General features: G+C 36.2%; 1 protein-coding gene across 4 annotated transcripts in view; it reads right to left on the bottom strand.

Moving 5' to 3' along the window:
• Positions 1-15,138, bottom strand: part of MAN1A2 (mannosidase alpha class 1A member 2) — a 176,080-nt gene that overhangs the window by 50,593 nt on the left and 110,349 nt on the right. The window lies entirely within an intron of this gene.

Here is a 15,138-nt window from a genome sequence, read left to right as displayed (position 1 = left end):
CCTGGAAATATCAACATTTAAGAAGCTAGGTGAAGAAGAATATGAAACAAATTCCCATCCCTTTAAAGCACACTGGCCTTGTGTGAATGTGGTAAAAAGTAACATCACGCTGGTTTCAAGTCCAACCCTCAACAGGCCTTACATGCTCCACTTCTTTTTATGGGACCTTGCTACTGTCAGGGAAAGATGCATGGTATAGCCCCTGATAGATGGTGAGAAACCCTAGGGAGCAGGGCTGTGTCTCCCCAGGCGGGGCCGTGCTAGATCAGCCAGTCTTCAGCCAACCTGACTGCTCGCTGAGACACATTGAGTAAGTCCAGACAAGACTGGCCTCTCAGCCAACCTGTAGATTTTGAAGAAATAAGAAAGTTTTAAGCCACTAAATTTAGAGTGGTTTGTTATACAGAAATAGCCAACTCACACACTGTCCTTTCTGGACCAGTCTACTGGCCCACATAAGAAATTACTTTTAGTGGAGTGATAGAAAGCAGAGCCCAGAATGCAACGTATTAAGAAGTGAACAGAAGGCCAACAAGAAAAACCAACGAATATGAACATTTCTTCAAAAGGCTACGTCATGATAGGAAGAAGAGAGGTGGAGTGTCTGCTAGAAGGGGCTATGATAATGAAGAATCAAGGAAATAGAGACAAGGACTTCCCGGCAACTGAGAAAGGAACCAGGAGTGTAACACATGGCAAAATTAAAATGGGAACACCAAGAAAGAAAAGAGTCCAAGAGTTGAAAGAAGACATAATACAAAACACAGGTCAAAGGAAAATCCTACCCAGGATTGTCTGAGGCTAGAAAAACAGAGAAAAGCCCAGTGACTAAATGAGCTGAGAGGTAGAGATCTCCTACATAAGGATCTTTACTTTCACTTTGATTTAGGAAGCAAGGTCACCTGGGTGAAGGGAGGTAAAGCGTATGGTGACCAACTTTTTAAAAACTACCAGAATACTTCTGGGAATAACTGCAATTTTTGAAAACTAGAAGAATAGAGGGGCACCTGGGTGGCTCAGCCAGTTAGGTGTCCAACTTTGGCTCAGGCCACGATCTCACAGTTCGTGAGTTTGAGCCCTGTGTCAAGCTCTGTGCTAACAGCTTGGAGCCTAGAGCCTGCTTCAGAGTCTGTGTCTCCCTCTCTCTCTCTGCGTCTCCCCCTCTCTCTCTGCGTCTCTCCAGCTTGTGTGCCTTCTCTCTCTCAAAAATTAATAAACATTAAAAAAAAATTTTTTTAAGACCTAGAAGAACAGAATGAGACATACAAGGGGCAACAGGGAACAAAGAAATTAATACCTTGAACAACAAGTTCATGATGAGGTTAGGCAATGGAACAATAGAAATGTGCTTCACATCTTGTTCAGAGGGAAGATACAGTAATGATTAATTCTAAATGTCATTAGAAAAATACAAATAATCAGGGTGCAAGTTAAAATTCAAGGGCAATTGTTAGAAAAGATGAAAATATATATATGTTTTTGAAACCAGTAAAGAAAAAGACAATGAAACTAAAGACTTAAGGCAGCATAGGGAAGATATTTTAAGAATGTATAATAAATAGAAAAAACCCTAAATAAACAGAAACTGACTTAGAAAGACTTGTGTTTTGGACCCAGATGGAGTAACCAGTGACTGAGTTTACTCTGTAACCTAAAACAGCCAAAACCAATGGACATGTACATGAAATGATGGTTTTCAAGATACTGAGCATCAGGCAACAAAGGACGGTGATCTGTGAGATATAGAAAATAAACAAGGTGAGTCCCATGACTGCCCCAGATTACTGCCTCAAGAAAGTTTCCCGGCAGAAGCACAGGGAGAAGAAAATAACGCAGTCCAGAAAGTCCAAGGCAGCCAGGGTTCCCAGACCAAGGTGCCAGAGAGGAGACCTGCACAGAAAGAGAAACTAGATATCTGCAAAGGGTTCCCTTGAGTATCCAGCAGAGTACTGAGTGGCACACATATGTGAGGAAACTACCTGATACTGGGAGAAAATAGCACAAAAGGACTGTCTTGGGCTCACAAAGATCCTACTGGTAATAATGCCTCCTCCCCTGAGCCAGACTAGAAAAATTCATACTTCATGGGGAATTAGACCAGAGAACACAGGAGGGGATAATTAGCCCTACCACTGAGTGCAAGGCACCAGATTCCCCTAATAAATCATAAAATCAACACAGGAAAAGGTCCAATAGTTTCCAAGTAACTTAACTGTATCCCTGAACAAAACTCAAGACGATTTCTAGGAAAAGGCAACTATCTGGCACTCAAGCAAGGTAAAACTGACAATGTCTGACACCTAATCCAAGATTACCAGGTATGCAAAGAAGCAGGAAAGAAACAACTCACAATGAGAATAAGGAACCAGTCAAAACTTTATCTAGAATTGACACAAATGGTACAGTGACCAGAGAAGAATATTAGAAGTTATTAGAACTGTGTTACCTATATTCAAATAGGCAAGTAGAGAGACAAGGAAGATATAAAAAGATCCAAAATGAATTTCTAAAGATGAAAACTACTGTGTTAGAGACAAACAAATACAGTGGAAGGGATTAAATACAGTGGAAGGGATCAGATAATACATACAAAAAGATCAGTGAACTTGAAGGCACTGCAACAGAAATTACTGAACATGAAACAAAAAAAAATTTTTTTAAACAGAAACAAGTATCAGTGAACTAAGTGGGTCACTACACAAATAATTAGAATCTCTGAAAGAGAGACACGACAGAAAAACTATTTGAAGAAATAATGGCCAAAATTTTTCCAAATTTGATAATAACTGTAAACTCACATGATAATGAAAACACAACATATCAGCATTTGTGGGATGCCACTAAAGCAGTACACAAAGGAAAATTAACAGCATTAAACCCTATTAGAAAAAAAAAAGGTTTCATATCAATGACTTCAGCTTCTACCTTAGAATCTAGAAAAGGAAAAGGAAATTAAACACAAAGTAGGTTAAAAAAAAAAGACAAATAATAAAGGTTGGGGTAAAAATCAGTGAAACAGAACCTACAGATTTTAAAAGGATAAGGGAGTATTATGAACAACTTTATGCCAATAAATTTTTAAAACTAGATGAAATGGACAAATTCTGATAGACCAAAATTACCAAAACTCACTCAAGAAGAAACAGATAACATGAACAACCTTCCATCTGTCAAAGAAATTGAAATTGTACTTAAAAACCTTCTCCCCAAAAAACTCCAGACTCGGATAGCTATGTTGGTAAATTCTATCAAACATTCAAGGAAACAACAATAAAACTGAGGAGGAGGGAATACTTCACAACTCACTCTGAGGCCAGCATCGTAATAGTACTAAAACCAGACAAAGACAAAAAAGAAACCTACAGAGGAATATCTCTCATTTAACAAATCAATTATAAGAAAATATTGAAAGGCTAATACATCATGAACATCTAGAATAAATACGTATGATTTATTCTAGAAACGCAGAGAAGGTTTAACATTCAAAATCAATTATGTGGGATGCCTGGGCGGCTCAGTCAGTTAAGCATCTGACTTTGGCTCAGGCCATGATCTCGCGGTTCATGGGTTCAAGCCCTGCATCTGGCTCTGTGCTGACAGCTCAGACCCGGGAGAGAATCTCCCTCTCTCTACCCACCCCCCGCTCATGCTCTGTCTCTATCTCAAAAATAAACATTAAAAAAATAAGATAAATCAATGTGATTCACTCTATTCAATAAACCAAAGAAGAAAATAGATGCACACACAAAATATTTAAAATACATTCCTGATAAAAAAAATTTTAAGCAAACCAGGAAAAAGGAACTCCCTCAATATCACAAAGGGCATCTACAAAAAAAACCAAACCCTACCGTTAAAGACTGAATGCTTTCTCCCTAAGATTAGAAATCAAACAAGGCCGCTCCCTTTCATCACTTTTCTTCAACACTTCCCTACGGGCTCTAGCAGGTGCAAAGGCCAAAAAAGAAATGAATTAAATTTAAATAAATGGCATTCATATTGGAAACAAAGATGTAAGCTATCTTTACGTAGAGATAATAAGGTCATCTATGAAGAAAATTCAATGGAATCTACAAAAAAGCTACTAGAACTAAAAATTGAGGTTAGCAACTTGCAGACACAAGATGAACATACTAAATCAATTTTATTTCCATATTTTAGCAACAAAATATAAGAAACTGGAATTTAAAGTATCATTTTTAACAATATGAACAATATGAAACAATATGAACAATATGAACAATATGAAACATCTACAGGTAAATCTGGTGAAACACATGAAAGACCTGTGCACAGAAAGTGACAGAATATTTGAGAGAAGTGGTGAAGAATACCTAAATAAACGTTGAGACTGATACAACCTGTGCACAGGCCGGAAGATGTCAACTGTCAAACAGTGTTAAGATGTCAATTTCCCCCAAATGATTTCCCAATCAAAATACCAGCAGGGTTTTCTATAAATACTGACAAAGTGATGCTAAAATTAATATGGAAATGTAAAGGACTTAGATAACCAAGACAGTTTGGAGAAAGAAAAAACTCAGAGGGCTAATCCTACTTGATTTCAATACCTGTAATAAAGCTAGAGTAATCAAAACAGCATGGCATTGGCATAATAATACATAAATAGGCCATCAGAACAGAAAAGAATCCAAAAACTTATACCTATATGTACAACTGATTTCTGACAAAGGTGCAAAGCCAAAGCCAATGCAGTGGAGAAAAGACAGTCTTTTCAACAAATGGGTGTATGGAATAATCAGACACCCACATGCAAAAGAGAAAAAAAAAAAGAACGAAAGAAAAAAAAAAAAGAACTTTGATACCTATATAAAAATCAACTGAAAGCAGATCACAGACCAAAATATAAAACCTAAAGCTCTGCAACTTTTAGAAGAAAACACAGGAGGAAATCTTGTGGCCTTGAGTTAGACAAAGATTTCTTAGATATGACACAAAAGAATAATTCATTAAAAAAGACTGATAAAATGGGACTTCATAATTGGAATCTTTTTTCTTTAACAATGTTAAAGAATGAAAAGACAAGTCAAAGACTGAGAGAAAACATCCATTTACAAAATGGGCAACCGGAGAGGGGTCTGATCAGATAATTCACCAAAGAAGATAAATGGATGGGAAGTAGCTCATGAAAAAGACAGCTCACTGGTGATTTGGGAAGTGTTAATCACCTATTACAGTGGCTAAAAGGAAAAGGCTGACCATGTCAAGTGCTGGTGCACGTGTGGAGGAACGCTGCTCATGGGAATGGAATATGGTACATCCACTTCAGATAAGAGTTGGACAATTTTTACTAAGTTAAGCATACACACCTACCATTATGATACAAACATTCACTCCCAGGTCTTCACTCAACAAAAATGACAACGTACATCAACATGAAGGCTTGTATGTCAATGCTCATAGCACTTTGTCTGTGATAACCCCAAAGTGGAAACAGCCCAAATGATCATCAACAGGTGAACGGAGAAACAAATCACGGTATTCTAGAAAGTAGAACTCTACTCAGAACTACTGATAAACACGGCATGGGCAAATCTCAAAATAATCATGCTCTGTGAAAGAAGCCAGACAAAAATAAAGCATACAAAGGATTCCATTTATACAAAGCTCTACAAATGCAAATGTATCTATGACGAAAGAAAGCAGATCAGCAGTTGCTTAAGGAAGAAGTGAGAAGGGGAGTGAAAGAAGAATCATAAAGGGGGATGAGGAAACCTTTAGAGGTGATAGATAGGTTCATTATTTTGATTGCAGTGATGATTCCATAGGTATATACTCATTTAAAAACTTACCAAACTGTACACTTTAAACATGTACCGTTTATTATATGTCAGTGACACCTGTTTGTTTATTTAGAGCGGGCATGCAAGCAGGGGAGGGGCAGAGACGGAGAGAGAGAATCACAAGCAGGCTCTGCACTCTCAGTGCAGAACCCAACGCAGGGCTCGATCTCACAAACTGTGAGATCATGACCTGAGCTGAAATCGAATCGGGACGCTTAACTTACTGAGCCACCCAGGCTCCCTGACTCTACCTTAATAAAGCTGTTATTAAAAAAGCAAGTAAACAAAACAAAAAAGATACCTGAAATTAGTCCTATCAGTAATGCAACAAACTTAACTCCATTTAAAAAATACTGAGAATCACACTGGAATTCAAAAAAAAATTTTTTTAAACCTCTATAAATACACCATAAAATTTTTTAATCAAGATATACCTAAATAAAATTGCTCAGGAAACTGAAAATAAAGAAATGGTCAAAAGTGAGTTGGGGATGGATAGGAGGTTTGTATAGAAGATTTGGAAGAGTAAGCAAGAGAAGTAAACTGATCAAAGAACTGTCAGAGGTACAAAAGATCCAGGTGGAATTGGAAATTATAAATTTATAGCAACTTCAACATAACTACAGATGATTTTCATCAGCAATGCTCAGCTGAGTCTACAAATGGGAAAGGTAGATGGCTGGGTTGATACAAGTTTTGGGATTTGAAGCACAGATAAAATAGAAGGTAAAGTACTCGAATACTCCCCCATTGGTTTGGATCCTATGCAGTCTAGGCTGGATACGAAAAGAAGCAACAGGTCACCAATCCTCTTGTCCACAAATATTCAGGATCCTTGCTGCATTGTTTTGTGGCACCCAACCAGGTAAAACAGCAGCCCAGTTGTCAGTCTGCTCTACTATTATCCCCAAATTCGCAACTTTCACCATGAATGAGAAGCCCAACATTGCTTGTCAACTTTAGCGTGACTTCTTGATTACTGTTCTTTCCCAGTCCTTAAAGCAGGTATTTGAAATCTCTTCTTCAAAAGTCCCCTACAGCTCTACCTTCTGCCTACTCTCAGCATACAACCCTGCTTCCTAATTCACAGAAAAATATAGACCACTGATGGGGGAGAGAGGAAACCCTAAAAACGTATCTTTCAACTTGTTGCACCCCCAACTATCATTTTATCTGTTCGCTTTGCTTATTAAAGAGGAAGAAATACCCCTTCTCTACATACTCCATCTAGCTCTGGACCCTAACTACTTCTGCTTCCTTCTCAGGAATCCTCCCCCTCTTGGCTGGTTTTATCTATAACATCTACCCTTCAACTGAATTTAAATGTTTATTAACATCTTAAAACTGAATAATCTTTCTTGAAGATACTATACTCTTTGAGTTTGAAACCTATCAGATGTTTACTGAAAAAAAAAAAGTGAAAAAAGAGAAATCATGGATGATGTCTAGATTTCTGGCTGGGCAAATGGGTGAACAATGGTGCTCTTCACTGAAATGGATAATACTGAAGGAGGAAATGATTTAAAGTAGAAGGAGTTTGAATTTGGGGCATGTGGAATTTGAGGCATTAGCTGGATATCCAAATAGATGTGACAAACAGACAATCAGGTATGTGGAAATCCCGAGAGACTGGGGATATACACTTGGGAGTTATCAATATATGAAACAGATTTGAGCCATGGGAGTTTGCAGGGAGTGATTAAAGAACACAAATGGTACGTTGGGGCATGACACTTACACAAGAGTCATTCAAGTAACACATTGGGCATTTTCTATTTTGTCCTAGCCACCCACAAATATTTCTAGGCATGGTGTCATCTACAGAAAGGATTAACAAATGAGCAGGAAAGAAAAACAAGATAACGGAGACATACAGGAATTAAAGGAGGTAAAATAACAGGGTAATTAGCAGAGAAAGGCAAAAGTCTTTGGTATCATGATTTAGGAGAGATGTTGTTTAGGTCTGTGAATTACTGCCAGGGTTTACAGATTTAGTTCTAAGTTACCAAGGCTCTAGGACAACAAAGAGGTTCTCTCCAGCTCTTCTAGGCTGTTGCTCTAGTTGAAGATTATATGCTTAATAAATGAATAAACAGCTGAAGCCTGAGATCCATGGTAACCTCAGAATTTATCACCCAGTAGTCTGACCTTGCTTAAGCCACTGAATCATGTCTTCCCAGGTGTCAAATCTGATGAACCATGTCACTCTCAGGTCCTTTGGAGATGCAGACATTGATAACACATCATAAAGCACTACTAAATATCAATGATTCGTACGATCTGCCTCAGCATGTTATTAAGTTAATGGCAGGTTTCTAACGGAAGGTATTTTTTGAAGTTTTCTTATAGGAAATTCTAGAATAAAAGCTGATATTTGTATCATGTCATGGATTATGAGGCATTTTCAAACACAGTACCTCAAAAATATGACCTACATGATCATCCTATTAGAAAAGGATAATGAGAACAGATGAAGAAACAAAAAGCATGGAGAAGTTAAATAAGTCATCTAAATTATTACAGTAAATTATTAAGCAGGAAAGCCAGGGTTAGTCTTCTAACTCACACCCATACTTGTTTTTTCCATGATTTTTAATTTAGTAGTATAAAACATACTGAATCCGTAATGAACAATTTCCTATATTTTCTTCCCTTTAGTCATTATATGGCATAGGCTAAGCGCTGTGCTTGGAAAGCCAGTGAGAAAACAAAGAGAAGAAAAGAGAAAAAAATACTAATAATGTGCTTTTAAATCTAGGTTCCTTACTATGTTCTTTTATATCTGTTGCCAAGTACTTTTCCTGAAGGTAATTACCAGTAATTATTCTCTGTGATTGCTATGTGCATGTCGCAGACACCACCATTACTCTAATTACAATACAGTCAGCCAAAGCTGGATTGTTAAATTTCAGTTCGATTCACTGTTTGTTTTGCAGACTATTTATAGATGTGACAGATGTATAGTGCTCAAAGACAATAATGGATTTGATACACTTTTCTGAAGCTGATATAAAATATACAAAAACATTAAAAGGAACAAATTGGACAATTTAGTGAAGACCACAGCTGCTAAAAGGATATTAGGATAGTTTCCCTAGGATTTTGAAGTCCCCTTGCTAAAATAACCAGTGAATTGTTCTTTCTGTAACATTCTCAAAATTAATAACTGCTATGTGTGAATATATTCTGAAGAAGTAATTTGAATTTATTGTGAGAAGAAAAGGAAGAATGAAATATTTTATTGCCATTTTTTAATTGTGACAAAATATATGTAACATGAAAGTTGCCACTTTAATCATGCTTTAAGTGTACCATTCAGGAGCATTAATTACATTCACAATGTTGTACAGCTCTATTTCCAAAACTTTTTCATCATCCCAAAGAGAAACTCTGTACCTGTGGAGTAATAATTCCCACCTCCCCTTTCACCCAAGTTTCAACCACTAATCCACTTTCTGACTATGAACTTGACTGCTTTAGACTATTTGGTAAAGTGCAATCATACAGGACTTGTCCTTCTTGTGACTGGGCTTTTTCATTTATCACAATGCCTTCCAGGCTCATCTGTGTGGCAGCGTGTGGCAGCTCTTCATTCCTGTCACAGCCAAACGATGCTCCATTGTGTGCATGTGCCACAATGTGTTCGTTCATTCATCTGTTGGACACTTTGGGTGTTTCTACTTTGGCTACTGTGAATAACGGTTGTGTGAACGTTAGCATACAAGTATCTCAGTCCTTACTTTCAAACTTCGGGGTATATACTCAGGAGTTAAATTGCTGGATCACAGTGGGTTTTCTGTAGTTAACTTTTTGAGGAACTACCAAATTGTTTTTCACGGTGTACGTTCCCAGCAGCGATGTATAAGGATTCCAATTTCTCCCCACCTTTGCTTACACATATTTTCTGTCTTTTTGATGACAGCCATCATAGTAGGTATGAAGTGGAATCTCATAGTGCTTTTTTGACTTGCCTTTCCCTAATGACTAACGATAACGAGCATCTTTTTCACAGGTTTATTTTCCACTTGCAGATCTTCTTTGGAGAAATGTCTATTCAAGTTCTTTGCCCATTTTTTAACCATCTTTTCGTTGCTGAGTTGTAGAAGTTCTTCATATATTCTGGATATTAAACTCTTATCAGATATGTGATTTGCAAATATTTTCTCACATTCTGTGGGTTGTCTTCCACTGTCATGATAGTCCTTTGATGCACAAGTTTTTACTTTTAATAAAATCCAATTTATCTACTACTTTTTCTTTTGTTGCTTCTGCTTCTGATGAAACCACTGCCAAATCCAAGGTCATGAAGATTTGTCCCTGTTTCCTAAGAGTTTTATAATTTATTTCTTATTTTTAGGGTCTTTGATGCATTTTGAGCTAAGTTTTATATATAAAGTAAGGGCCCAATTTCATTCTTTTTCATGTCATTACTCAATTTTCACAGTACTATTTAAGAGAAAAAGTTGTATTTTTAATAATTAAGATGCTGTGAATGCTATACTGTTCGTCATTTTAAAGGCTGGCAATTCTCAGACAGTGAGTTATTTTTTTTCAGTATTCTAAGATTTTGATGTGGAAAATGACATCCTCTTTTTTATTTAAAAATGTTTGTGCACAGGGATGCCTGGGTGGCTCAGCTGGTTAAGCAGCCAACTCTTGATTTTGACTGAGGTCATGATCTCACAATTCATGAGTTTGAGCCCCGTGTTGGGCTCTGCACTGACAACATGGAGTCTGCTTGAGATTCCATCTCTCCCTCTCTCTCTGCCCCTTCCCCACACCTGCTCTCTCCACCTCTCTCAAAATAAATAAATAAATTTAAAAAAATATTTGTGGGGTGCCCAGGTGGCTCAGTCAGTTAAGTGTCCGACTTTAGCTCACATCATGATCTTGCAGTTCATGGGTTCAAGTCCCGTGTTGGGCTCTGTGCTGACAGCTCAGAGCCTGGAGCCTGCTTCAGATTCTGTCTGTCTCTCTCTGCCCCTCCTCTGCTCCCACTCTCTCCCTCTCCCTCTCAAAAACAAATAAAACATCAAAAAGAGTTTTAAAAAATATTTGTGCACAGTGAAGGAAACCATCAACAAAATGAAAAGGCAACCTACTGAGTGGGAAGAAAATATCTGCTATCGATATACCTGGTGAGGGGTTGATATCCAAAATACATAAAGAACTCATACAACTCAATAACAAAAAAACAAAACAAATAACCCAATTAAAAAATGTGCAGAGTATCTGAAGAGACATTTTTCTAGAGAAGACATAAAGATGGCCAACAGGTACATGAAAAGATGCTCAACATAACTAATTATCAAGGAAATGCAAACCAAAACCGTAATGAGATACTACCTTGCATCTGTCAGAATGGCTATTATCAAAAAGTCAAGAAATAACAAGTGCTGATAAGGATGTGGAGAAAAGGGACCCCCTTGTGCTTTGTTGGTAGGGATGTACATTGCTGCAGCCACTACAGAAAACAGTATGGAGGTTTCTCAAAAAATTAAGAATAGAATTACCATGTAATCCAGCAATCCCTCTTTAGGTATTTATCCAAAGAAAACAAAAACATTAATTCAAAAAGATGTACATACCTCTAAGTTCATTGTAGCATTATTTACAATAGCCAAGATATGGAAGCAACCTCAGTGTTTATCCATAGAAGAATAAATAAAGAAGATGTAGTGCATATATAATGGACTATTACTTGGCCACAAAAAAGAATAAGATCTTGCCGTCTGTAACAACATAGACAGACTTGGAGCATATTACGCAAAGTGAAAGAAGTCATACAGAGAAAAACAAATACTGTATAATTTCACTTATATGTGGAATCTAAAAAAAACAAACAAAATGAAAGAAAAAGTGACTCACAGATACACAGAACTAGTGGTTGCCAGAAAGGGCGGGGGGGGGGAGGGGCAATGGGAGAAACATGTGAAGGGGATTAAGATTTACAAACTTCCAGTTATAAAATAAACAAGTCGTGGAAATATGATGTATAGCATAGGGGAATACAGTCAGTAATATAGTAATAACTTTGTACAGAGACAGTAACTAGACCTATCAAGGTGATGATTTCATAATGTATAAAAACACAGAACCACTATGCGGTATACCTGAAACTAATATAATATTGTATGTCAACTATAAATCAATAAAAAAAAAAGGAACACAGTGAAAAATAACCTGGTGGAAGCAACCCCAAAGTCATCAGCTGATGAATGGATAAACAACAGTGGTATATCTATAAAATGGGAGAATTATTCAGGCATTAAAAAATCCAAGTACTGATACAAGGTATAATATGGAAGAATCTTTAAAACATTTTGCTAAATCAAAGAGGCCAATCACAAAAGACCACACAGTATGTGGATGACATGAGAAGTCTAGAACAGACAAATCTAGAGAGACACAAGAATAGATTAGTGGTTGTTTAAAGCTGCGGAGAGTGGGGAATAGGCAAATAGATGGGTGATAGCTAAATGGTACAGGATTCCTTTGGGGGTTAATGAAAATGTTCTAAAGTTGATGTTGAGGATGGTTATAAATACTGAAACCCATTCAACTGTATATTCTGAATGGGTAAATTATATGGCACATGTGCTATTTCTCAAAAGCTGCTTTAAAAAAACGTTTTTAATCTTACTTTAAAACTGATAGATGTCCCTTATCAAATTTAGATTAACACAGATAAAAAGAAGAAAATAAAAACAAGCATTAAGGAAAAAACACAGATAACATATTTATCTAAGCCAAGTATTCTGTAACCTAACTTTTAATGGCTGCATAGTATATTATATCTGAAGGTACTACAATTTATTTAACTAAATCTCTTTCATAGGATGTTTAAAACTGCACTGTCCAATGCAACAGGCACTAGTCACAAGTAGCTATTTACTTAAATTAACTAAAAGTAAATAAAATTTAAATGCAGCTCTACATCTGTACTAACATTTCCAGTGCTCAACAGCATATGCATTTAGTGACACCTATACAGATAGCACAGATATAGAACATTTTTCTCATTACAGAAAGTTCTATTGGACAAGACTGCTTTAGAATGTTTCCAAATTATTCATATGATAAATAACTTCAAAGTTATTGCAAATAAACTTTATATATATGTGTGTGTGTGTGTGTGTATACATATATATAGAAATATATATATGTATGTATATGTCCAAATTTCTTTGGAATAAATACCTAGAAATAAGTCTCTGGTTCAAAGGGCATACAAATTTTTCAGTTTTTGAAGCTCTGGATACAGGGATATGCCCATTTCCTTTATTAATTTAATAGATTAAGAATAGTGTCTTCTGTTTAAAAGCTGCATTGGGAATCACTATGTTGTATACCTGAAACTAATCCAGTTGACCCTTGAACAACATAGGTTTAAACTGTGCAGGTCCATTTACATACAGATTTTTTTTCAATACAGTATAGTACTGTAAATGTATTTACTATTCCTTGTGATATCCTTAATATTTTATGGATATTTTTTACTTTAAGAATATAACACACAAAATTTGTGTTAATCAACTGTTTATGTTATTGGTAAGGCTTTTCAGTCAACTACTAGGCTCCTGGTAGTTAAGTTTTGGGTGGGAGTCAAACTCCCACTTCCGACTGTGCCCCTAATCTCCACATTGTTCAAAGGTCAACCGTATAATATTGTATGTCAACTACACTTCAATAAAATAAATAAAATAAAAGCTGCATTGATTTATGGTGGTGGTGAAGCGGGAAGAGAAGGGACAAAGATCTCTACAAATAGGACACCAAAGATGGTAGTGTTGCAAATTCTACTATAGTAGAATTTATATAGTAAATTATATAGAATTTATATATATAGTACCAGTCTGTACAGAAAGAGGATGTTGTCACATTACATTGTCTCCATATACCACATATCTTCAGTAACACCACTTTTAGGATTAAAAATGCACATCTGTTTATTGTCCATTTGTGTTCTGTTTTTTCATGAACCAATTTTTCTCAGTGTATCTTTCTATTAAGGATGATTATCTTTTTTCTTATTATCTTATAAGAGTTCTTGATATACAGAAGATATGAACACTCTGTTTTCCAAATACAATCAAATGTATTTCCTTAGCTTGTTATTTGCCTTTCCTAGGAAATGTAAGAGGTTAACATTTGGATAGTAAAAACTGATACCTTTTGTTTAAGGAGAAGGTTTTCCCGATTACAAAACAAAACAAAAAAATCTAGTATTTTTATGTTGTTATTTTTTACAGTTCAAGTTAAGCTTTACATTATAGAATATACACTGGCATACGACGTAAAGAAAGAACTGAACATAATTTTTTCCTGATATTAGAGTTATTCCCAAATCTTAATAAAACTCTAAGAGGGAAATGTACTTTAGAATTTTAATAAAATTCACCCAAGTTACTAAGCAGACATCCAAACCAGTCATCCTTATTTGGAATAAGAAAAGCACATTTTTATATTTTAGCAATGCTGTCTTTGGGGTTTTGTTTTTTCCAAAAAAGTATCATTTCCACTCAGTAGAGGCACAGATCTTGTATTTTCTTCAAAATAAAGAGAAAAATGAGCTACATGTAAAGAATTCCAGAAGAGGAAAAAGAAAAGTACAGAAGAGGAACCAAAGACTGAGATTTATTCCCAGATCCATGAAAGACACAACTGTACTGACCACTGTGCTTTCCTTTCACAAAATAAAAGACAATTTCCTTGAGAGGAGCCCCGAAGATTCCATGACAAATGTTTTCCTACTCTTGGTAGCAAACACCAGCATAATTTCTCACTGATGGATTAAACATTATTTTCCATACATAAAATTAAGAGATTGTTATTTTTACCTCATTTTCTACTGTTTCATTATGATTTCATTAGTCTCAAAAATAACCCAACTATGTCATACTAGGGGCAAAGTAACACGTTCTACTCTTTGTTTTCGTTCTCTATCTTTCAAGAGAGAATACCATTGGTAAACCCATATTTTATTTCAATTCTGCAAGTTCCACATTTCCAAATAAACATTATTTAAAAAAATTTTTTAAACCTTTATTTTTGAGAGAGAGACAGAGTGAGAGCAGGGGAGGAACAGAGAGAGAGGGAGACACAGAATCCAAAGCAGGCTCCAGGCTCTAAGCTGTCAGCACAGAGTCCGACATGGGGCTCGAACCCACGAACTGTGAGATCATGACCTGAGCCGAAGTCGGATGCTTAACCGACTGAGCCACCCAGGCGCCGCAACATTTGTTATTTTTAAAAAATCTATTCCTTCGAAGATCAATTCTAAAGCTTTAAAACATCACCCTCTCATCAAACAAAATACCTTCTCCTCACCGAG

Source organism: Acinonyx jubatus, chromosome C1 (assembly GCF_027475565.1).
Source record: "Acinonyx jubatus isolate Ajub_Pintada_27869175 chromosome C1, VMU_Ajub_asm_v1.0, whole genome shotgun sequence".
Lineage (NCBI taxonomy): Eukaryota > Metazoa > Chordata > Mammalia > Carnivora > Felidae > Acinonyx > Acinonyx jubatus.
This window is presented reverse-complemented; position numbering and strand designations above follow the sequence as displayed.